The 23,935-nt window shown below is 40.9% G+C and overlaps 1 protein-coding gene across 3 annotated transcripts in view; it reads right to left on the reverse strand.

The window, feature by feature from the left end:
* Nucleotides 1–23,935, reverse strand: part of daam1 (dishevelled associated activator of morphogenesis 1) — a 188,273-nt gene that overhangs the window by 140,805 nt on the left and 23,533 nt on the right. Inside the window, exon 2 of one of the 3 annotated variants that reach the window (XM_062968612.1) lies at nucleotides 1,514–1,638. The exons of the other annotated variants lie outside the window; for them this stretch is intronic. The gene's annotated coding sequence lies outside the window, so the exon portion shown is untranslated. The remainder of the gene's footprint in view (nucleotides 1–1,513; nucleotides 1,639–23,935) is intronic. 3 annotated transcript variants of the gene reach the window in all.

A 23,935-nucleotide genomic window follows, 5' to 3' on the forward strand; every position in this document is an offset into this window, starting at 1 on the left:
CACATATTAGGCAAACATTCAATGCCTTAACATAGAACAAAGAAAGTAGACAAAACGCAGGCTCCGAGCTGGCCTCAAACTCATGACCTCTTGGTCAGAGTGATTTGTTGCAGCTGGCTGCAGCTGGCTGCTCACCAGCCTGCGCCACAGCCTGGGCCTATAATCTTTTATTGTACTGCTCCTGTTTACTGACCAAAAGCTTGGTCCCAAAGCCATGTTTTTAGTTTTTTCCTGAAGGTTGGGAGGGAGGAGGCTGCTCTAATTTCACTGGGGAAGAAGTTCCACAGATGAGGGGCCACCACCAAGAAGGCCCAGTCTCTCATCCCCACCAGTCGTGCTTGCGAGGGGGTGGGACTGAGAGCAGGGACTCCCCCAACTTCCGAGGTGGATCACAGATACATTCAGACAGGTAAGCTGGACCAGAACCATTTAGGGCTTTACAGGCTAAAGCCAGCACTTTGAATTGTGCTCGGCAGCAGACTTGACAGCCAGTGGAGCGGATACAACAAGGGGGTTATGTGCTCCCTGTACACCACTCCATTGAGCAATCTGGCTGCTGTCCGTTGGACTACTTGAAGCTTCCAAACAGTCTTCAAAGGCAACCCCACATAGAGTGCTTTGCAGTAGCCTATTCGGGATGTAACGAGAGTGTGAACCACTGTGGCCAAGTCAGACTTCCCAAGGTAAGGGCACAACTGGCACACAAGTTTTAATTGTGCAAAAGCTTTCCTGGCCACCTCCGAAACCTAGGGTTCCAGGCTCTGCGATGAGTCCAGAAGAACTCCCAAGCTGCGAACCTGTGTTTTCAGAGGGAGTGTAACCCCATCCAGCACAGGCTGCATCTCTAGGCATTTTGTAGGTCCTCCAGCACAATTATATGGCATTCTTCATTTAATCAGGGTTCACAATTATCCATGGTTTCGTGTATCCATGTTTTATGTATTTTAAATAGGTTTTAAATGATTTAAACTCCTTGTTTCAAAAAAGCGTTTGGTTTAATTTTATTTGAATGTTGATAGTCTTTAGACTTTATATTGTATATGGCATTATTTTTAGCACTGTTCATTGCTTTGAGTCTCGGTTAAGAGAAAAAGCACCGGACAAATAAATATAATAATAACTATTCATCTTCAAATAGCTCTAAATTTAATTCTATTTTCGTGTTTAGAGTTTTCAGGTTTCAAATTGTACATTGAATTATTTTTAGCCCCGTTATCTGCTTTGAGTCCTTTCAAGAGAGAAAAAAACGAGATATAAATATGATGATGATGATGATGATGATGATGATGATGATATTTCCATCACGGATTCAGGGGTCATATTGTAACTGGGCAACAACTACGGAACTGCAAAGCCATGCAAATGAATGTGAAATGAAAGATTGCAATGCACATTTCACATCTGCATGTGCAATGTCCCATGCCATATGTCCAATGCACCATGCCATGTGTCCAACAACACTGAATGTTCAACTACGTTTCCACAACCTTCAATGGAATGTGAATGGTTTTACCTGGTCAAAAAGAGAAGGGTGGAAAAACATATCCAGACATATTCACACAGCATCGTGTGCCAGCCAACCTCAGGTGCCAAGGAGTTCTTCCGCACCCTCTCCGACTTGCATAAGCCCTGGGACAGCTTCAAAAGATCAGATGTTGTCTCAAATGATTAAGCAAGCTTCAGACCAAAAACAGGCTGAAAGGTAAATACGCCCTTTGAAAGCTCCAAAGGGAAAGGAAAACACACACATATGGCAGACAGTAAATTATTATCCTGGCTAAGTTTTTTAAGGACATAACACAACCAAACTTGATCTAGCAAGTCAGCAATTATAAGCAAACATGAAATTGGGGTGTGTGTGTGCATACTTTACCTAAAATTGATATTTTTGTTGCTTTTAAATCTTAGTCTATAGAGAGGGAACTTTTCTATTGACCTATAAGATTTCTGCCAACATCAGCTACATTAATAGAAGGGCCAAAGCTAAGGATTTTGCCAAATAATCATTAGAGATATCACAGCTTTATCGATGACCTAACAATGGAATAGAGAGTTCATCAAAACAGCAGGTGACTCCAAATTGGGAGGAGTAACCAATACTCCAGAGGACAGGATCAGAACCCAAAATAACCTTAACAGATTAAAGAGATGGATCAAAACTAACAAAATGAATTTCAATTAATTTTAATAGGGATAAATGTATGGTTTTTGTGGCCTACACTTAAGCAACAAAAACAAAACACACAGAGGAAAAGATTCAAACTGCATTAAAAGAAATTCTGCCTAAACATTAGGAAGAATCTCTTGATTGAAAGAGGTGTTTGGCAGTGGAATATACTGCCTTGGAGTATTGTGGCATCTCCTTCTCTGGGAGTTTTTAAACAGAGGCTGGCCATATTTTGGGAGTGCTTTGGTTGTGTCTTCCTGCATGGCAGAATGGAATTGGACTGGATGGGCCTAAGGCTCTCTTCTAGTTCTCTCATTCTATAAGTGGACTTTCGCTTAATGAAACCCTATGAATGAGAGATTGCCTCTCCAAGAAATACTGTTCTTAGCAGCCTGGTCCACATCTTGAAAACTCATGCAACTTTCTTGATCGACTCTATCCATCTATAATGCATTCTTATTCTTCTCATACTGCCTCTCACTTTACTCTTTTTGATTTGGGCAATATTTTCACATGACATATATCTGGACCCAGCAGCGTAGAGAAACACCAGGACCTCTCGTCTCCTTGTTTATAAAGAACCCGATCTTCAAATCCATGTCTTTATTCATCAAAAAGTGGACTAAGGAACTATTTATTATTTCTGTTTCCTCTAATGAGCTCAAGATTTCCTCCTCTCCACTTTATTCTCATAACAACCCTGTGATAGAAAATTACCTTGATCAACCAATGAGTTTCATCCATTACTGATCCTCCCAAAACCCAAGATTACTCCCCAAATGTGGGTGGATGGACTGCTGCTCCTGGAGCGCCACTTTAACTCCAGCCCCCAGTTCTTAGAAACTTCCAATCTCAGAGACATTAAAATAATATCTCTATAGCCAGCAGCAACTGAAATCGAAGCAGACACACATGATTACCCAATGTTTAGCTGGAGCAATACAGACAAGGAATTCTCCACTTGTTTTTCTTTGGAGGGCATCGCTGACTCAATGTCTCCTGATACCACCAACCCACACTGGTGTTAAAGCACAGCTAAGGTAGAAGCTATCGCTCTGGGCTATGTAGGGGAAAAATATTTATTTTCATTTATTTATTTATTTTATATACCACTCTTCTCCCCCAAGGGGACCCAGAGCAGACCCAGACCCCCAAGGGAACCCAGAAAATATCCAAAAAGGAGGGGATAAAAGCAGAGGATAAGCATCTTTGCATCTACAATGTAGAGCTTCTGATTTCGGAAAGTAGGACCTGGAAATCTAAAGATGGATGAGAAATCCTTTGTAACAAGGACTGATCAATTCTGAAGATTTCCAAACAAAGAATTCTACATAGATCAGAAAGGGAATGATCTGTTATCCAAAATGCTTATGACCAGTAATGTTTGGGATTTTTTTCAGATTGTGGAATACCTATGTTTGTACATATATGCATACATAATGACATAGTTTAAAGATGAGACCCAAGTCTAAGCACAAAAGTTATTCATAATTCATATATTAAACATAGCCTGAAGGGATGCTATGGGTGGGATTTTGGGGATTGTCATGTATTTAAATGTTATTAAAATGTAATTTTAACTGTATCCTAACTTTTACACTCATGACACAAGTATTTAATTGTGTCATAAATAAATGAATTGACAAATTCATTTTTAAATATTTTGTGCATGTGTACGTTGAATTATTCAAAAGTGATCATGAGGAATACCACCAAATAGAGGCATTGTTGCTTTCAAGTCATAGCCTTCCTCTGAAGCTAAAAGCATGTAATTTGCCCAAGATTACTGGCACATAAACATTTTGGATAACCACCAACTCCTGCCATAACCACCATAGCATTGGTTTATATAAAAAAATAGATGAATGCTAACCAGGTGGAGTGTACCCACTGCTGTCTTCTAAGGAAGCATTTTGCAAATGCATCACCCATTAACACTATACATACATGCATTATACACAAGCCAATATAAATATCTCACTGTCAGATTGGCAACAGATGACATTTTGGAAGCAGGAGTCCCAACGCAGGACAGAACAAACAGACCGTGATGTTATATAGAGCAAAGCAAACCCGCAAGGCATGAGTACTTGATGGTTTTGTTCATTATTGATTCATGGAAAACGCCCCCAGAAAGCAGCTCATGCAGATGATCCCTGAGACACAGAATGAAAGTCTGGTGTCTACAATGTTGACCTATTATAGAAACATGCCCAAATCAGTAGGTCACGACGTGTTGTTGGCCGAAGGAAAGAGAGGCTGCCTCCCCACACAATATGCTAATGTGCAGACATTTGTTTTCGTCGTTTTGTGCAGAATTTACATCCAATCCGTCATCCCTTCCATTACTGGCCTTTGGTGACAACGAACTCTCAAGCGTGGCCCGGGGCAACTGGCCTTTCTCTAATCACATCGGACCACAGCCCAATTTACAGAGTATGTTTTATGTGGCTTAAGCTTTTGTGGACAGCAGCCCAATGGGCCCATGCCAAATCCCCTTGTTTGCATTTAAGTACAACTAGCTGTTTGTTTGTTTGTTTGTTTCTACTACAATAGACTAAAGCAGCTTCATAATGGTTTCTGCATACTGTATAGTACAACTCCATATCTACAGGGGATATGTTTCAGGATTTCACATGGATAAACCACAGGTCATAAGTGAACTCTACTGAATGAAGACTTTCAAGAGAAGCACACTATAGAGCAGGCATGGGCAAACTTTGGCCCTCCAGGTCTTTTGGACTTTAACTCCCACAATTCCTAATAGCCTACCGGCTGTTAGGAATTGTGGGAGTTGAAATCCAAAACATCTGAAGGGTCAAAGTTTGCTCATACCTGCTATAGATTCTTCCTAGGAAATGCCTAGAATAGGACCTATTTTGCCAGAGTAAATGAAACCACAGATAATGGTCCTACAGATACATGGGTTTGTACTGTATTATTTAGAGATTTAAATAAATAAATAAAAAATAAAACTTTATTTATACCCCGCCACCATCTCCCCATGGGGACTCGGGGCGGCTTACATGGGGCAGAGGCCCAAACAACATAGAACAAAACATAAGCGACATAATACAAATCACACTATAAAAAGATAAAACAGTAAAACAATATATCAATTAAAACAAAAATACAGGATAAAAAATTGCATTTAAAACACATAAATGGTGAAATCGTAATAAAAAGATTTCCATTGCTTTCCATTTAACACTACTCTTTAAGAATGTATTCCCATATTTTGCTATCAGGAACAGGACACAGTGAACAGCATAGAATATCAATCAAACAGAAATGCTAACTGAGTAAAGTGTTTTACCATTCCAGCGCCAGCAGCCTTTTCCAAATGCATCTCTTCAGCAGTTATCCATTTGCAAGTGGAACAATCCCTCCAGTTCGATTCGAATAACCTTTGATTTGCCAAAGACTTTAGACTATCACTCCCACAATCCTGAGCCTATGAAAAGAATGCCGTCTAGAAATGCTAGAGAGGTAGCCTCTCTCTGTATTTTCCAAGTCTTCTAGTACAGCTCTATGATATACACCTTCCAGATGTACCATAATTCATTTCAACAGGGTTCGCAGTTATCCCCAGTTTCATGTTTCTGTGGTAAGTCTAAGAACATATGACCCCAGAGATATGAGATAATTTAATACTGGATTTAATATCTATTATACAGTTGCCCTTAACAACCTTAGATATGCAGAGGATACTACTCTGATTCCTGAAAGTGAGGAGGAGCTGAGGAGCCTTATCACCAAGGCGAAAGAAGAAAGTGCAAGAGCTGGGCTGCAGTAAAACATTAAGAAAACCAAGATGATGGCAACCAGACTGACTGATAACTGGCAAACAGAGGGAGAAAACATGGAGGCAGTGACAGACGTTTTCTAGGCACAAAGACTACTGCAGATGCAGACTGCAGCCAGAAAATCAGAAGACGTTTACTTCTTGGGAGGAGAGCAATTACCAACCTCAATAAAATAGTGAAGAGTAGAGACATCATACTGGCAACGAAGGGCCACATAGTTAAAGCAATGGTATTCCCCGTAGTAACCTTTGGATGCAAGAGATGGACCATAAAGAAGGCTGAGCGAAGGAAGAGAGATGCTTTTGAACTGTGGTGTTGGAGGAAAATCCTAAGAGTGCCTTGGACCACAAGAATATCCAACCAGTCCATCCTCCAGGAAATAATGCCTGACTGCTCACTGGAGGGAAGGATATTAGAGGCAAAGATGAAGTACTTTGGTCACATAATGAGAAAGCAGGAAAGCTTGGAGAAGAGAATGATGCTGGGGAAAATGGAAGGAAAAAAGAAGAGGGGCCGACCAAGGGCAAGATGGATGGCTGGTATCCTTGAAGTGACTGGCTTGACCTTGAAGGAGATTGGGATGGCCACAGCTGACAGGGAGCTCTGGCATGGGCTGGTCCGTAAGGTCACAAAGAGTCGGAAGCGACTGAATAAAGAAACAACAATACAGTTGTCCCTCCACATTTGCAATTTTGACTGTTGCGGATTTCATTATCATGGAATAAATATAAAACGTGCTTTCTAAGAATCTCTAGGTCCAGTAACATTGTGCTGGAAGACCTTGAACTTTGTGGACAAGTGATCTCTCAGGTTTTATTTGCAGTTTTTCACTTTCATGGGGATTCCTGTGCCTATAATTCCAGTAAATGAGGTCTGACTGTAATATTGTAACCTCTTATTTTGAAATCAGAGTTGATACATTTTGACTGACTCCCAATTTGGACTCCTTTAGACTATCTCAGAAGACTTACCATTTTAGATTCAGTGCCAGGTGGAAGAAATTCAGCTGCTACCAGCTTTTAGGAATGATGGGAGCAAAACACCTGGAGGGCTGAAGTTTGTTCATACCTGTGCTAATGGGTTCAGACCCAACGTTCCCCAAAGGTGGCACATATGGGGGACTCAGCACTTTTCTACTGATTCAGCATTAGAAACCCAATTCCTCCCCTTTGTCAAGTCTCCAAGTTTCTCTATGCGTCATCGTTGGATGATGTTGTGTCCAAATTATCAGCAGCTGAATGTCTTCCACCCGGCATTGAATCTAAACTGATAAGTCTTGTGAGAGAGACCCAAGGAGAGAAGCCTTCAATGGAGAGAGAGAGAGCCGCAACTGTGCTGGAGCAAAAGCAAAAGGGAAAGGACCCAGGTGCTTCCTTTCTGGCCAGGCTTTGGTGCTCAGACAAGATGACAGACGGCTTCCCATGTAAAAGGAAGCTTGCTTTCCCCAGTAACACACAGTCCAGGGGAGGAGGTTAAAGGAGTCACTCTCTTGTCTCCGCTTTGCTTCCCACCGGAGCCTGGTCATTTCCGACCAGCTGAAGCCTCGGGCCACGACGCTATATTAGATTCCAGTTGCTAAAGGGAGATGCTCTAGCAGCATCCATTCCTCTCTGTTAAGACTGGCTGAATTGTTAGGAGAGGGGGGGAAATCACTATGTAACAAAATTTGAAACATTTTTGTTCCTAGTTTGGAAGTGTTATTTCCTGTTTAAATGTGCAGGACTTACATTGAAAGTAGTGGTTCTACTCCAGAAACTTTGTTTTCGTGGCTGCCACAGACTACGTTGAATTGGTTGAGACTCAATGAGATATTCACTGAAAAACAATCAAATGTGAAGCAGAATGTCCCGCAAAAACAAAGTTTTTGCAGTTTAACAAACTCTTCCCATGTCTTTATGACAGACTCAATTAGGAAATGACATTTATAACCCAGCAACAAAAAATCGTCTTACATGGTGTTATCAACATTAATAAAATTCATCTATCTTGGTATCCATGTCCTTGGTTAATTTACAAAATCATTAAAATGCTATTTAAAAAAATATTTGGAATGATGGACAATGACCAGAAGTGGATCGAAGTAGTAAAAAATGTTAGGAGTTCAAGCTGCCTTGAGTCCCTATATTGGGAGGGATATGTAAAAAGAATAATAAAAAATTAGCAAAAGCCTTGGCTGTCACTAGTTTGTTTTAGCAGGAATATTGTATTGTATGGACAAGGTCAATACTGTACAATGAATTAGAATCTGGTTTTTAAAAGGAGATTAATAATTCAGATTGTTGTTGTTGCTGATTTAATGTTTCAAGTCAATGCTGTCTGATGACAACCCTCTCCGATGGTTTTCTTGGTAAGATATCTTTAAAGGAGTTTTGCCACTGCCATCATTTAAAGCTGATTTAGTCACTGATAATAGGAATAATTAAGAAAATTCATTAGACAATCTTGCTGTCCACATCTCTGGGTAGCTTGCAAAATCACCAAAAATTATTTTAAAAAAATATTAGCACTGGTGGGCTATGGCCAGAAGTTGATCAAAGAAGTAATAATTGTTAAGAGCTGCTTTAAGGGATAGTGGGAAAAACTCCACAACAGCCCTACCAAAAGCATAGGTTGCCATTGGTTTGTTGTAGCAGGAATAATGTATTGCGGGCATGGGCAAAATTGGGCCTTCCAGGTGTTTTGGACTTCAACTCCCACAATTCCTACAAGCCCATACCTGGTGTAGTATATGGATAATGTTCTACACATAAACACTCTGCCTGCCAACTCAGATATGTCCGTAAAGCCAATTTTCCTCCAAATTACCAATTAATTTATGTTGAGATACTGGAGAGCAGGTGAGTTACTGATGGGCTTCTAGGAAGGGAATTATATTCATGTTTAGCTTGGAGAAGACAAGGTTAAGAAGAGACATGACAGGCATGTTTAAATAATTTGAAAGGTCATATTAATAACGGTGCAAGCTTCTCTTGCTCCAGGACACGGAGCAATGGGATCAAACTATAGGAAAATATATTCCCACCTAAACATTAGGAAGAACTTCTTCATGCATTTTTAAAATAATGTCAGAAGCAACTTGAGAACATACTGAAAGTTGCTTCTGGTGTGAGAATCGGCTGTCTACAAATACGTTGCCCAGGGGACACCCGGATGTGTTACCATCCTGCTGGGAGGCTTCTCTCATGTCCCTGCATGGGAAGCTAGGGCTGACAGAGAGGAGCTCACTCCGTTTCGCAGATTCGAACCACCAACATTCAGGTCAGCAGTTCAGCCGGCACAAGGGTTCAAGTCATTGCACCATCGCAGCCCCCTTCTACATGGAAAAGAACTGTTTGCTTCTCAGTCTCCTTCTCTGGAAGTTTTTGAAGAGAAGCTGGATGACCATCTGTTGGGAAGGTTTTGATTGTGTATTCCTGCATGGCAATAGTTTGGGCTAGATGACCTTCCAACTGTTAGTCCATATTTCCAACCTTTCAGACATTGGGCAACATCTAGTCTAGCCTCACAATGCCTCAAAATTAAGGAAACCTGACATTCCCCACAAATTTGTTGACTACAAATCCCATAATCCCCAACCCACTGCCCAGATGAACAAAGAATTAGGGGATGTGCACTCCAAAACATAACTTGCTCTGTCTTTTGTCTTTTAACACATTTGCTTTGGCTGCTGGCTTTCCCAGTTTAATGTTGATTCATCTGCTACTTGGTGCTATTTTTTATTATAAACACCCTTGGGATAATTTTTGAAAAAAGGATAGTAAAAAAGAGTACATTTACATGTACTTTTACAAACCTACCATTTTTTTTTCCTCTGGGGAGACCCACCAGGACAAAGAATTTCTCTCTGTCATTGTAGCCCTTGAAGGATCAATCCTTTGTTTTATTACACATTTCTAGAAGGCATTTGTTTCACTTAACTCCTCAAGAGCCATTTGGGGACAGAGAGGAAGGAAGTTCTTAAAATGCATTTTTAAAAAGGGGTTTTATTATATGTGTATGCAGAGGAAAGGGAAGAAATAATTCTGATCCTGAGGAAAAAAATTGAAGTCCACAGGTTTTCCAGTCTGGGATACAAATTATTGGACATAACCTCTTGGAAAAAACTGCACCCACTCTCTGGGCATATATCCCTTTGGAAATAAATGGCAATCATAACTTTATTGAAAAGGAAAAAAATGATGTCATATCCGTTTGGCAAATGTGAATCTCTATGAACATGTGGAGACCACCTTTTGAAAACCACTAGTCAAGAAAAGCATGACCTTGTTACAAGTCAACCCTTTGAACAAAGGATATTCATAAGCATTTATGTAATGGCACACAGGTAACTCAGCTGTTAAATTGAAGAACCCTGTATTTGAACTGCCAAGGACAAAGACATGCCACTACAAAAATATATTTGGTTAGCAGAGGATGGATGTTTCTTTGAAGTAGAAACTGCAGTTGCAGTTGCAAAAGATATACACTCCCCTGAAACCTCTTAGTTTAAAATATGCACTCAGAGATAAATAAAAACAAAGTCTTCTTTGAAAAATAACATATCTTGTTTACTCACAAACATCTTGTGAGTCCATAAGCCATACTTCTCTACTGGAGTCCAAAACATCAACATGCATCCACCTCCACTGAGGTGTAGAGCAGACTGACTACAAAATAGAGTCCTGAGTCTGAACATGTTCAGTACAATTACATGTCTATGACCCCTCCCACACCAAAGTGGTACAGTCAAATTGGCAAATCAACATACAGGTTAGCAAATATATATATATATCAACAAATAATTAGTGAAAGGCTTGGGAGGTTGCCATTTCCAACGCAAATGACCCTCTGCAGTGGCACATTCTTCAACATCCACAGCTTTAAAATATTGAATTTAAAAAATCCAAAACATTTTTGGATTTTGCCATTTTATATAAGGGACACTACCTTACTAAACCATTGTATACAATGGCATTTGAGCATCCCTAGATTTTGGTACCAATGAGGAATTCAGGAACCAAACCCCAATGGATATCAAGAGTCTGCTGTATATAATTTAATTTTAAGTGAAGACAATAAAAATCTGCTTATAATGGAACCTCTCCCATATATCCTTAAACAGAAGGATCATAGGTGTTCACAACATACAAATGAAAACCAGCTGTCTGCTTTTAATATTTACAAGGGACTCAATGGTAACCACAAGCCAGAGCACCAATTCAGCATTTCAGGAGTCAACCTGTTTGAAAGGACCATATGTTGTATTGTATCGAAAGCATCCTAAACAATACCAGGCAACAGGTTTGTTTTGAAAGCAGACACATTTCAATTTTAATAAGGGGATTTTCCAGATCTTTAATTAGCAAGCTCTCAGGTAGAACAGAACTAGAAACGCCACCTCAGCAGATGCTCCTCAACCTAGGATGCATCTAAACCAGGCAAGGGCAAACTTGGGTTCTCCAAGTGTTTTGGACTTCAAATCCCACAATTCCTACCGGCTGTTAGGAATTGTAGGAGTTGAAGTCCAAAGCACCTGGAGGACCCAAGTTTGCCCATGACTGATTCACACTATAAAACTAATGCAGTTTGATATGATTTTAACTGAACTGCCATAGCTCAATATTACATTATCCTGGGGGTTGTAGGGTTACAAGGTCTTTAGTCTTCTCTGCCAAAATAGTGTTGGTGCCTCACCTAACTACAAATCCTAAGATTCCATAGCATTGAACATTGGCAATTAAAGTGATATGGAACTGCATTAATTCTACAGTGTAGATGCACCCAAGGCAAGTATATATAGAAATGTATACTTTCCATGGCAGATCAGACCTGAAAGCTGCCACACTTTCCTGCTTTCCAGTACTAAGGATGCATTGGCCTCGGCTATTCCTTCTCTCTGCAACGGAATGGAGTGTCAGGGTTGCTCAATGTTTCAAAAATAAAGACAGGTTTTCTTTACCAGCTGAGTGGAAGTTTGAGCACTGCCTTTGGCAGGTCTGAACGTGCCGAAAGGAGTTTCGCCAGGCATTAAGTCACAGCTTTCTCCTGGAAGTTACATCTCTAGGATCCTTGAGCACTTAAACATCTCTAGGATCTTTGAGCATTTAAAAGACATGAGAATTCAGAAACATGCACTACCTTAAAGCGTCTGTGTGTATGCCTATCTATCTATCTATCTATCTATCTAAGTACAGGGTGTATACATGTATGTGTGTATACTATATTTGTTTGATTCTAAGACCCAAACCTATCTAAAAGTGGGGTATATATTATAGAAAGAGAGAGAGAGAGAGCACACTTTTTCAGTGGGTGGTATTAGTGTGTATCTTATAATACTATGTAACAAAATTTGAAACATTTTCTGTTCCTGGTTTGAAAGTGTTATACTCTTTAATTATTTGGTCCTCACTTTGAAAGTAGTTTTCCCTCACTACTTCGCGGTTCACTTTTCACGGTTTCGCTGTATCGCAGTTTTTCAATAAACTCTAAAAGACTATTATAAATCATAAAAAATTACAATTTACAGCCTAAGGAAGGGAGGAAGGAGAAGCCAAAGGGAGAGAAAAGGAGCCCAAGCAGCAACGGGAGGAAAAGGAGGTGATTTATCAACACAAGATTCGTTGATAAAGACTTAAAATAGTATATAACTACTAAAATAATGTATAAACATTAAAATAAATATAGTGTCCCTACTTCACGGATTTTCACTTATTACAGGTAGTCCTGGAACCTAATCCCAGCGATAAGTGAGGGAACACTGTAGTTGTTATACTCCAGAAACTTTGCTTTTGTAGCTGCCACAAACTAGGTTGAATTGGTTAAGGCTCTATGAGATATTCATCGAAAAACTATAGGAAAATGTGCTGCAGGGAGTCCCGCGAAAATAAAGTGTTTGCAGTTTAATAAACTTTTTCCATGTTCTTATGATAGAACCAAATTAGGAAATGACATTTATAACCCAGGAACAAAAATCATGTTACATTCTGTAATGTGGTTTCTTGGAATGGAATACATATGATTGATAGATGCCCACAAACATATATTATTCCTCCACATTCACTGGAGCAAGGGGAACAGGATCCCCATCAAAGTGGAAAAACTTTGAGCTCATCACTTTTTTTTTTTTACCTAAGAGAATCTTGAGTTCCTCCAGTGCAATTCTAAAGTCAACTTCCAACAAAATCATTCTGGAAAATCTATAAACTCCTGGAGAAGTGTTTATGACATCAAGGCATTTTTTTTATGAAATCTAGTTTGCAGAGAGACAGAATATCAAGGTGGCGGAAGGGGGGGATTAGAAATGCTGGAATATTTAAGCCAAGAAGTAAATACATGCAGTTTTGTGGTTGGAAACCCATATTTCGGTCCATTGTATGCATTATAGCAGGCATGGGCAAACTTCGCCCCTCCAGATGTTTTGGACTTCAATTCCTAACAGCCTCAGGCCCTTTCCTTTTCCCCCTCAGCCGCTTAAACAGCTGAGGGGGAAAAGGAAGGGGCCAGAGGCTGTTAGGAATTGTGGGAGTTGAAGTCCAAAACACTTGGAGGGCCGAAGTTTGCCCATGCCTGCACTATAGCATTCATTTGCATCCTCTTCCAGATGTTTCTGGCTACAATTTCCAGCAGACCCAATCTGTTGTTGAAGGATGATGGGACATGCAGTCAGCAAGATCTGGAGCCCTGCTCTAAAGAGAGAGAAACCACCTGGGAATATCTAAAAGCAGTTCTTCAACATGACTTAAACTGCTCAGAGGCAGTGTTGCTTTGGGCTACTTGAGCTCAAAAGGATTTTGACAGGATTGGACTCTCAGGAGACACAATCCTCTTGCGAGGAAAGCCTCGGATCCTTCTCTCTGAGCTGTTAAACCAGATACAAGCCCAGTCTCTGCCAGATTAGCATGATCCAATGCTTCCTGCTGCAAACCAACAGCCTTTCAATCATCCTCTACGTTTAATTAAAGATAGTTGCCTCTGCTTCCCACACTGTTTCTTAGCACAGCCTGTCCTTTGGCTTCAGTGGGTGCAATGAGTCTTTGGAGGAGGGGGACATCCTGTTTTGTCATCATTTATTTCCTGCTCAAGGAAATAAAAAGTAAGTATCCATCACTGTTTTTGCTCTTTATGCATCCCACTCTTGTATAAAAGGCATTTAATAAGGTTTGCCTGCTTGTCTCATCTCAGCACTGGCTCTGTTTGGAGCAGATATTCAAATCAGGCGATGCTTCTAAAGATGGAAATATTCCATTGCATCAGGACAGCATTGCAAATGTAGGGAAAACATCTGCTAAGCATCCATCAGTAATACCTCAATTAAACACATGGATATATCAATTAACAAAGGTATTATTTAGCTGAAGGTGAGCATCACATCTTTGACAATTTGGTACCAGCTGCAGAAATAACATGGGAAAAAAGTAAACAGGTCCATAACCCCACAAAATGCTCCATGCAGTAATGGCGCTCCATGCTGTCATGCCGGACACATGACCTTGGAGGCATCTACGGACAACGCCTGCTCTTTGTCTTAGAAATGGAGTTGAGAACCAACCCCCAGAGTCGGACATGTCTAGAATTAATGTCAAAGGGAAACCTTTACCTTTAACACCACAAGAATTGGGGAGCTGTTTACCATATTTCATTTGGTTGCTGTGTGTTTTCCAGGCTGTGTGGCCATGTTCCAGAAGCATTCTCTCCTGATGTTTTTCCCACATCTATGGCAGGCATCCTCAGAGGTTGTGAGGTCTGCTGGAAACTAGTCAAATGGGGTTATTTATCTGTGGAGTGTCCAGGGTGGGAGAAAGAACTCTTGTCTGTTGGAGGCAAGTGTGAGTGTTGCAATGTATCACCTTGATTAGCACTGAAAAGCCTCACAGCTTCAAAGCCTGGCTGCTTCCTGCCTGGGGGAGTCCTTTGTTGGGATGTGTTAGCTGGCCCCGATTGTTTCCTGTCTGGAATTCCCCTGGTTTCTTTTAGTGTTGTTCTTTACTTACTGTCCTGATTTTAGAAATTTTTTAATACCGGTAGCCAGATTTTGTTCATTTTCATGGTTTCCTCCTTTCTGTTGAAATTGTCCACATGCTTGTGGATTTCAATGGCTTCTCTGTGTAGTCTGACATGGTGGTTGTTGGAATGGTCCAGCATGTCTGCGTTCTCAAATAATATGCTGTGTCCAGGTTGGTTCATCAAGTGCTCTGCTATGGCTGACTTCTCTGGTTGAGTTAGTCTGCAGTGCCTTTCATGTTCCTTGATTTGTGTTTGTATGCCCTGAGGATACTTGCCATAGATGTGGGCAAAACATCAGGAGAGAATGTTTCTGAAAGATGGCCATACAGCCCAGAAAACTCACAGCAATCCAGTGATTCCAGGCAAGAAAGCCTTCAACAATACATGTAAGCCGCCCCAAGTCCCCGTTGGGGAGATGGTGGTGGGGTATAAATAAAGTTTTATTATTATTATTATTATTATTATTATGTTTCATTTAATTTGAAAGTAACAATATACCGTAGTTGGCTCCGTACATTCGTTATACAGATATGATTCATATTTTCCCTGTAGCAATTAAAAAGCTTGAATCTATAGACAACATCTCTTAAAATTGGTCACAGAGTCGCACTAAAGAAACTAGAGATTCCTAGAAGATGGCTAAAAAAAATTAGTATTTTTTCATTTGTGGTTTTTTTTCTCTCATTGGGGCTCATGCATCCCTTAACACTTGCAAGAGTGCAAAGCCCATTGTTTTCATGTATTCTAGATCTATCTGTATATCTGTCTCTCCATCTAGCATGCTGGGACAGACTGATTTGTTCTTCTCTTCTCTATTCATTTACACTAGAAGTCAGCAATAGGAACGCTGCCACCAAGGTCATCTCCAGAACCACAAGGATTGGAACAAAAGCCTTGGAGCAACATCTCAATCTCCTAGCCTACATTTCCTCTTTAGAGGACTCTTCCTTTCACTCACTTCCAACCCCACGTCCGTTCCCCTCCAAAAGAGATGACTGCTTTCCAGTTGGGCAGCTAGAAGACAAGAGTTAATACCCTGTAGCCGACATGACAAGCCCTGCAAAGCCCCCGTCGCTCCGTCTACTCCAGTCGCAGTCATCTTCTCAAGTGGAGTTGTCACAAGAGTGGAGCATCCAAATGACAGGACATTTCTCTGCAATTTAGCATCAAGCCTTCTGCCTCGTGAGAAGTAAAGTCTAAGTCCAGTCAGCACCCTGCAAGGACGTAAATTATATTGGGTCATAATTCTGCTTCACAATAAATTTTCCTTAAATGTAGAAGACAAGTTTCTAGTCCCTACGGGCTGCTGGAAAAGTCACTCGACAGCGCCTAGGGAAGTCTTTCATGATGGGGTCAAAGCAGGCAATCCAGCACACAGCTCTCTTCTCTTCAGCACAGCTCAAATAAAGGCAGGTCTCTCTGTTGCTTGAATTCTAGACTGATAAGAGACCCCAAGGCCATCCAGACCACCCCTGCCATGCAAGAACACAGTCAAAGCACTCCTGACAGATGGCCATCCAGCTTCTGCTTAAAAATCTCCAAAGAAGAAGACTTCAACGTAGTGTATGCATCTTCGAACTCCTCTCACTATCAGGAATTTCTTCTTGATGTTCAGGTGGAATCTACTTTCCTATAAATAGAATCCATGGCTCCATTGTGTCCTAGTACTCGGAGCAAGAGAAACATCTTCAATATTATATCCTTTCAAATATTTGAACTTGGCTATCATCTCCCTGGTTAAGATAGCATCATTTTATGGATAAAAGCCTTCTCTTCTCCAAGCCATTGCCAGCTTGACAAGACTCCAGATTTATTGGATGGCATTTTCCATCATCCCAAGCCACAAGTCATGCTGGCTGGAGATAATGCTAGGGGAGGCCATTGTATTGCATTATTTGAGACTAATTCTTGGGTGAATTAAACACATGTCAGTCTAGAGCCAAGGGGATGCCAAAAACTCTTTGCTTGGAACTTGGACGTTTCCATGTTTAGACCCCAGTTCGTCTATGAAACTAAATGGGTGGCCTTCTGCTAGTAATCGCTCGCAGCTCTGTCTGCCTTTGTTAATAAAGTAGATTTATGAACATTATAAATATATATATAACATCTCCACCGGCTGTTCTCTGCCTTCTAAAGGTAAACCCCACTGCACAATGAAAATCTTTGTTGTAAACGAAAGCCTGATGGTTTACTGTTAGAAAGCCCTGCTGTGGACCATTTCCCAGAACAGTTACTCTACCGTTTTAAAACCAAAAACCTTAATTTGCAAGCAGAGCAGTAACCCAGCTAAGCGGCTTTAAGACATCAGGAGAATATGAATTTCATGGAAGCATGGTCTACCAGAGGAAATTAGACATGGTACCCAAGTGGAATCCACAGATTCAGACATCAGCTGTTTGAAGCAACTAGATGTGAGATCACAACATAACATTCGGACAAATAAATTCTTACACGACTCAGGAAGAATAGCCCAGTGCAAGTTGAGCATATGTTATCCTGGATTCTCAAATACGAAATACTCCAAAGTCTAATATTATCCATATAAGTGGCTGGGATAATGATGCTTTTGCTTTCTGAGGATTCAATGTACACAATCATTGAAAATTATTTAAAATATTGCGGATAAAAAAGATCTTTAGGCCATGTGTTTTATTCAACCTCCTTGGTGGCCCCCATGTCAGTGAGGCAAGAAATCAGGTCTGAGTTTCAGCCTGAACTTTAAAGAACCAACCCAAATAGTTGGTGTTAACCCCAAACAGATTTGGCAACTTGGGTGGCTCCTTGAACATCCCCCAGCCTTCAAAGATCCCAAGTGAAGGCAGAACAATTAAACCATCTTCTTGAATGGAATTTTCCTAGAAGTAGTGGTAGAAATTTCAAACTACTCCGAACTACATGGTTCTATTACTGCTGGAGAGGCATGTTTAGGAAGGATATTCCTTGTAGAGGCGTGTCATTTAAGCTTCCACATTCACAACCATACATAAGAAACCAACATAGATGTAGAAAAAGTCAGTGAGAGACTTACCATTTGCATTCGGACGCAGTGAATCACATGCTGAACTAGTCAGACCTGTCCCACCACCATTACTCACTCAACAACAAAAATCATCTCTAGGCAACTCAGTGGACAAGTTGCTTCTTTATTACACATGTACATTACAAAATAATTGAAAATTTTACATGGAAAATAACTGTTTTCCATGTAAGAAAAACAGGGTTGGAAAAATGACCCCAAAGTGCCCATGAACGACCATAATTAGCCTGGTTGTGTGGAAAGCCTAACAAACCTAACCACACAATTTTGAGAAATGATTCAAAAGGATGATTTAAAAAACCAAACTCCAGACGCTGTGATTCCTACAGAGATTCCTACAGAGCCAACAATGTGATGCGGCTGCTAAAAAAGCCAATGGGATTCTGGCCTGCATCAATAGGGGAATAGCGTCTAGATCCAGGGAAGTTATGCTCCCCCTCTATTCTGCCTTGGTCAGACCACACCTGGAATACTGTGTCCAATTTTGGGCACCACAGTTGAAGGGAGATGTTGACAAGCTAGAAAGCGTCCAGAGGAGGGCGACTAAAATGATTAAGGGTCTGGAGAACAAGCCCTATGAGGAGCGGCTTAAAGAGCTGGGCATGTTTAGCCTGCAGAAGAGAAGGCTGAGAGGAGACATGATAGCCATGTACAAATACGTGAGGGGAAGTCATAGGGAGGAGAGAGCAAGCTTGTTTTCTGCTGCCCTGCAGACTAGGACACGGAACAATGGCTTCAAACTACAGGAAAGGAGATTCCACCTGAACATCAGGAAGAACTTCCTCACTGTGAGAGCTGTTCGACAGTGGAACTCTCTCCCCGGGGCCGTGGTGGAGGCTCCTTCTTTGGAGGCTTTTAAGCAGAGGCTGGATGGCCATCTGTCGGGAGTGCTTTGAATGCGATTTCCTGCTTCTTAGCAGGGGGTTGGACTGGATGGCCTATGTGGTCTCTTCCAACTCTACTATTCTATGATTCTATGTCCCTCTCCAGCCACAACAATGTGTGTTTCTATATTTGTCCAGGACATTCAACTAACTTAATCCTCTTTACTATTACTGGAAGCGGACACTTCAGTTGGAGAAGACATTTGGCAAAAATCTCATTTAGGGATCAAGACAGCCTTAATTGGCCTTAGCCAGACCTGAACAAAGAAGGTTTATTCCACAAATACAGTTGGTAATCTGCTTATTATATGCTCCAAGCAACCACTTGCAGAAAGAGGTTGCTGTAAATTTCATCTTTCCAGAATGACAGCCCCCTCCCTTATATTCTCAAAAGCAACCAGAATTGCTATGAAGCTGAATGAAGATCATTCAACTCCCTTTGGAAACTCACCAGTCCAAGAGCTTCAGATCCTTATGAAGAGCTGCTAAGGCTGTTTAGATTAGCTCTCCTCTAACTTGCATGAGGCATATGACTCACACTTCAACAGTTTCCCCTCATCATAAAAAGGAGGAGTGGGAAAGTTCAGCTCCTGGAGTTCACTAGGAAATCATACCCCTTTGGTACTTGTTTTCATATGCCTTCAAGTTGACTTTGGTTTATGATTATCTTGTTGGCAAAATGGCTTCAGAGGAGGCTTGCCATTGCCTCCCCTTTAAGACTGACTTGGCCAAGGACATGGAATGAGTTTCTATAGCTGATCAGGGATCTGAACCCAACCACTCAAACCAAGACACCAAATGTGTCAAATTCAAAGCCAATGGGGTGAATACAGCCCACCATATCATTTTATGTGGAAGAACATGAGGATCAAGAATAAGGTTCTACAGTCACCCACGTATCCACTGCCAAGACTCTACACTTGGAAGGCCATCATACTCGGACAATGAGGGATCGCCTAAGTAAGTAAATTTATGTGGCTCTCCAGATGCTGGACTACAACTTCTGAGACATCATGACTAAAGCTGCTGGGAGTTGTGATACAGTAACATCTGGAAGGCTGTTTAGTCATGAGAGTGGGGTTTGAATTGAGATACAAGGATTATAGATGTGATGACTAACTGTGAACTGTCCTTAAACCTGATCCTAATCTGAGCCTCAAGTGCTGTTGGGCTGCAATTCCCATAATCCCCAGTCCACATGGAGTCAAATGATGGGAGTTGTTGTTCAAGAGCAACTGAGGACCTAAACTTCATAAAAACTAAAGCTATGTAAAATATATATAGTTGGCCCATTGTATCCACGGACTCCCTGTCCATGGATTGAACAACCCTTTGAAGGCAACCATAAGGTTGATGTGGCCCTCAATGAAAATGAGTTTGACATCCCTGTACTAAACCAATGTGGCTCCCTATTAGCTCCAAAATCACAATTATCATCATTTGATAGGTTCCCATTGTTTGCATGTGTTTCCCCCATTTGAAATGACCATCCTCTCCTGAGTAACTAGAGATAAGAATATGAAGCTCAGTTGCAAACATCACATTGAAGGCTTAGAGAAAACACTTTTCAAGGTAACACTAGGTCCCCCAGAGTGAATCCATGGGATACCGAAGCCCAAAATATTTTTTCCAGGTAAGAAAAAAATAGGATTTGAGATTATGTAAAAACTGTATCACACAAAAGGTCCCAGGACCGCTCCCTCACATAATATACAGGGTTATTGTATTTTTGTCATCTATGACCGAAAGGTAGCAAACACCATACCCCAAAACGACCCCAATAGTTTGCTCTAAAGATCCCAAGCAAGACATGAGTTCAACAGCCCCAGCCTCATATTACTGAACTTCTCACGAGTTCCATCATAATCTCCTGACATGTTTTTGAGAGGCATAACATTTCTGAATATGGAGGCAACATACTGTCAACATGACCTGTTATTCAAGGAACAAGTCACCAGATGCTGACAATTATGCCTTCTTCCTCTGAGTCTTTTATCCTTATGTAAGCTAAAAAGCATTGGTAGCAGAGCCAGAGAAGCTAATATTGTCCTGGTCTGCATTTTAGATTGGACTGGGGAATACATTCCAAGACATTTAGTGCATACCTGAAGCTACAGATAGTATCAAATTCCATATATCAGTCAGCTCTCCCTATTCACAGATTCTGCATCTATGGATTCAACTATACACAACTTGAAAATATTTACCAGAAATTCCAAAAATGCACCCCTTCATCTTGCCTTTGAACATAAGTTGCACCATTTTACCACACCATTACATACAACAAGATCTGAGCACTCATGGATTTTGATGTCTACAGGAGGTTCTGGAATCAAACCCCAGCAGATATCAACAGCCTACCATACTACACTGTGTGCATGTTGCCTCCCCTCTCTCTCCATTTAATATTTCCATTTCCAATTAATATTTACAGACCAAGGTTGACCATGGATAACTGAAACCATAGAAAATGAAACCTTAGATCGAGAAAAGGTACTATATATCAGTTCCACTCTTTGACTGAACATTCAATTGTCCGAGTTGTCCAATAATTGAATCAATTGCCTAGTTGATGGGGTCTCTGTCTCCTCAAATATATTCAAAAAGGATCTTGACAGCTACATCCAGGAGTTGTTCTAGCTCAGGCATGGGCTGTTAGGAATTGTGGGAGTTGAAGTCCAAAACACCCAAGGTGGGCCCAAGTTTGACCAGGCCTGTTCTAGCTTGATTTCCTGTATAGAGTTTGCCTTTATGGCTATGAAGCCCATTCCAACTCTACGATATGATGATTCTACTTATCTGGTTTGATGTACAATATATTATGCTTACTTGCTGTATTGCTAAATCAATCTTATAAAACCTTTTTGGGGGACAGTGAATCATACAAATCATAGAAATGTGAGCTGTGGAAAATTTCTCAACCCAAGCCACTTACTGGAACAAAGGACTTTAGCCCTTTATCCTCCAGTGCCGGAAGAGGTCAGCAGTCCATCCCATTTAGGTTATATTCAACAGAATGGTCTTAAGTTCAGGACTTTGTGTGTAAACACAGCCAAATTCCAGAGGGGAGGCTAGGAAAGACTGTTGCAGCAAATGCAAACAAGTGTCCTGTCAAAGGTGAATTGTTTTTATTGCTGTAGATGTTTTCACAGGCCAGAAGACACTCCCATCGGATGGACGGGTGACCATCTCCAGCTGACAGCAGAGCTGCAGAGAATATTCATGCATTTTCTGATCAATGAAAAGGTGTCTCTACGCTCCACTGAAAAACTGTCAACTGCCATGCATTTTCTTTGGTCCTGTTTGAGAATGACAAGACCAACACTTCTTTTCTTCATCAGGGATTTGCACAATGAGCAATATTATTTGAGCAGTAGCACTGTATTTTATGCAAAAACATTTTGCCCTGAAAACTGTGCAAAGTTTTCATTTTTAAGACCTGAAATGAGGAAAATAATTCAAAATATGTAGGAAGAATACTTGTCATCTGTCCAGAAGGGAAAAGGCATCCAAAAGTTATGTTCCATGAATGCGCACATGTAAAATATATTAGTAACACCTGGAAAAAAAAGACATTCAGGGTTTTTCCTTTTCTAGGCTTGTTGGCAGCTGCTCGGCCCTGTTTTTTTTTAATTTTTGTTCTATATTTTTAATATATGTATTTGGTTTTGTCAATGCATTTTTACTATGGGTTGCTGTGAGTCTTTCGGGATGTATGGCCATGTTCCAGAAGCTTTCTCTCCTGACGTTTCATCCACATCTATGGCAGGCATCTTCAGAGGTTGTGAGGTACGTCACAAACTCTGAGGATTCCTGCCATAGATGTGGGCAAAATGTCAGGAGAGAATGCTTCTGGAACATGGTCATCAGTCCAGAAAACTCACAGCAACCCAGTGATTCTGGCCATGAAAGCCTTCAACAATACATTTTTACTATGTTGCCTGCTGCCACAATTCATAAAGAGAGGCAAGTAACAAATTATTATTATTATTATTATTATTATTATTATTATTATTATTATTATTCCAGCATATTGACTTTATTTTTGGTGGCTTCTTTGGGTCCAAATATTAGGAGAAAACATGCCCTATACATTAATTAAATAACAGAAATAATAATATGCACCCAGTGATACAAGCAAACATATAGGCAATCATTAATCAAGGCAAATTGTTCCTACCGTGTGATGGGATGGCAAGGGAAGATGAGCAATAAAATGAGTTTGGGAAGGATGGAGGAGAGAAAGGAACAGCAATGTTTAAGCCACAAAATAATCACATCCCAAAACCCATGCAGTCAGAGCAAGGGAATTGGTTGCAGAAGTTAACAGTCAGGCCACGAACATAGGGCTATATACCGTGAGCTCTATAAATAATAAGCGGCAGGATTATGCAAAGCGAAGAGATGCAAATCCACCCTGGGAAAGGATGGTTTTATTCCTAGTGCCGCAAACAGACCACAATAGGGAGCACCTGTCATTGCTTTGAGCTCTTTGGAAGATGCATTACATGAAGTCTGTATATCCATCCATTTTAGCCTTCCCCAACCTGTTGCCCTTTGAATGTGTGGGAGGACAACTCCTATCATTCCCAGCCAGCATAGCTGGGGATGGTAGGAGTTGTCCTCCCGTACATCCAGAGGGCAACAGGCTGGGGAAGTTATTACAATTTCAAAGCAGAATGGAGATTCAAACAAGGACAACCTCTATCTCAAAGCACCATCCCAAAACACTCAAGCATCCAAGATCATTCCAATTTGATCCTTCCTTGGGCAGCCAGCGGGAACGCCAAGTTCATAACCAATGTCAAAGCTTTTCATGGAAGTAACCTGAAAGATGCTATCTTTGGAAAAAGGCAGTTCATTTGTCACAGATAAACGAAAGTGGAAAGAATGGAGATCTGGCTTGAAGAAGATCTGCAGGATTACACACTCCACGTCAGCGACAGGCTGTTTGACTTTCAGACCCAAACATTGGCATATATGGACACCTGGTCTGCAAAGGGCTTGTGGAAAGCTTTGCAAACTCACACGTTCGAAAACTCTTTTTCCTCAAACAACC

Source organism: Anolis carolinensis, chromosome 1 (genome assembly GCF_035594765.1).
Source record: "Anolis carolinensis isolate JA03-04 chromosome 1, rAnoCar3.1.pri, whole genome shotgun sequence".
NCBI classification, from domain to species: domain Eukaryota; kingdom Metazoa; phylum Chordata; class Lepidosauria; order Squamata; family Dactyloidae; genus Anolis; species Anolis carolinensis.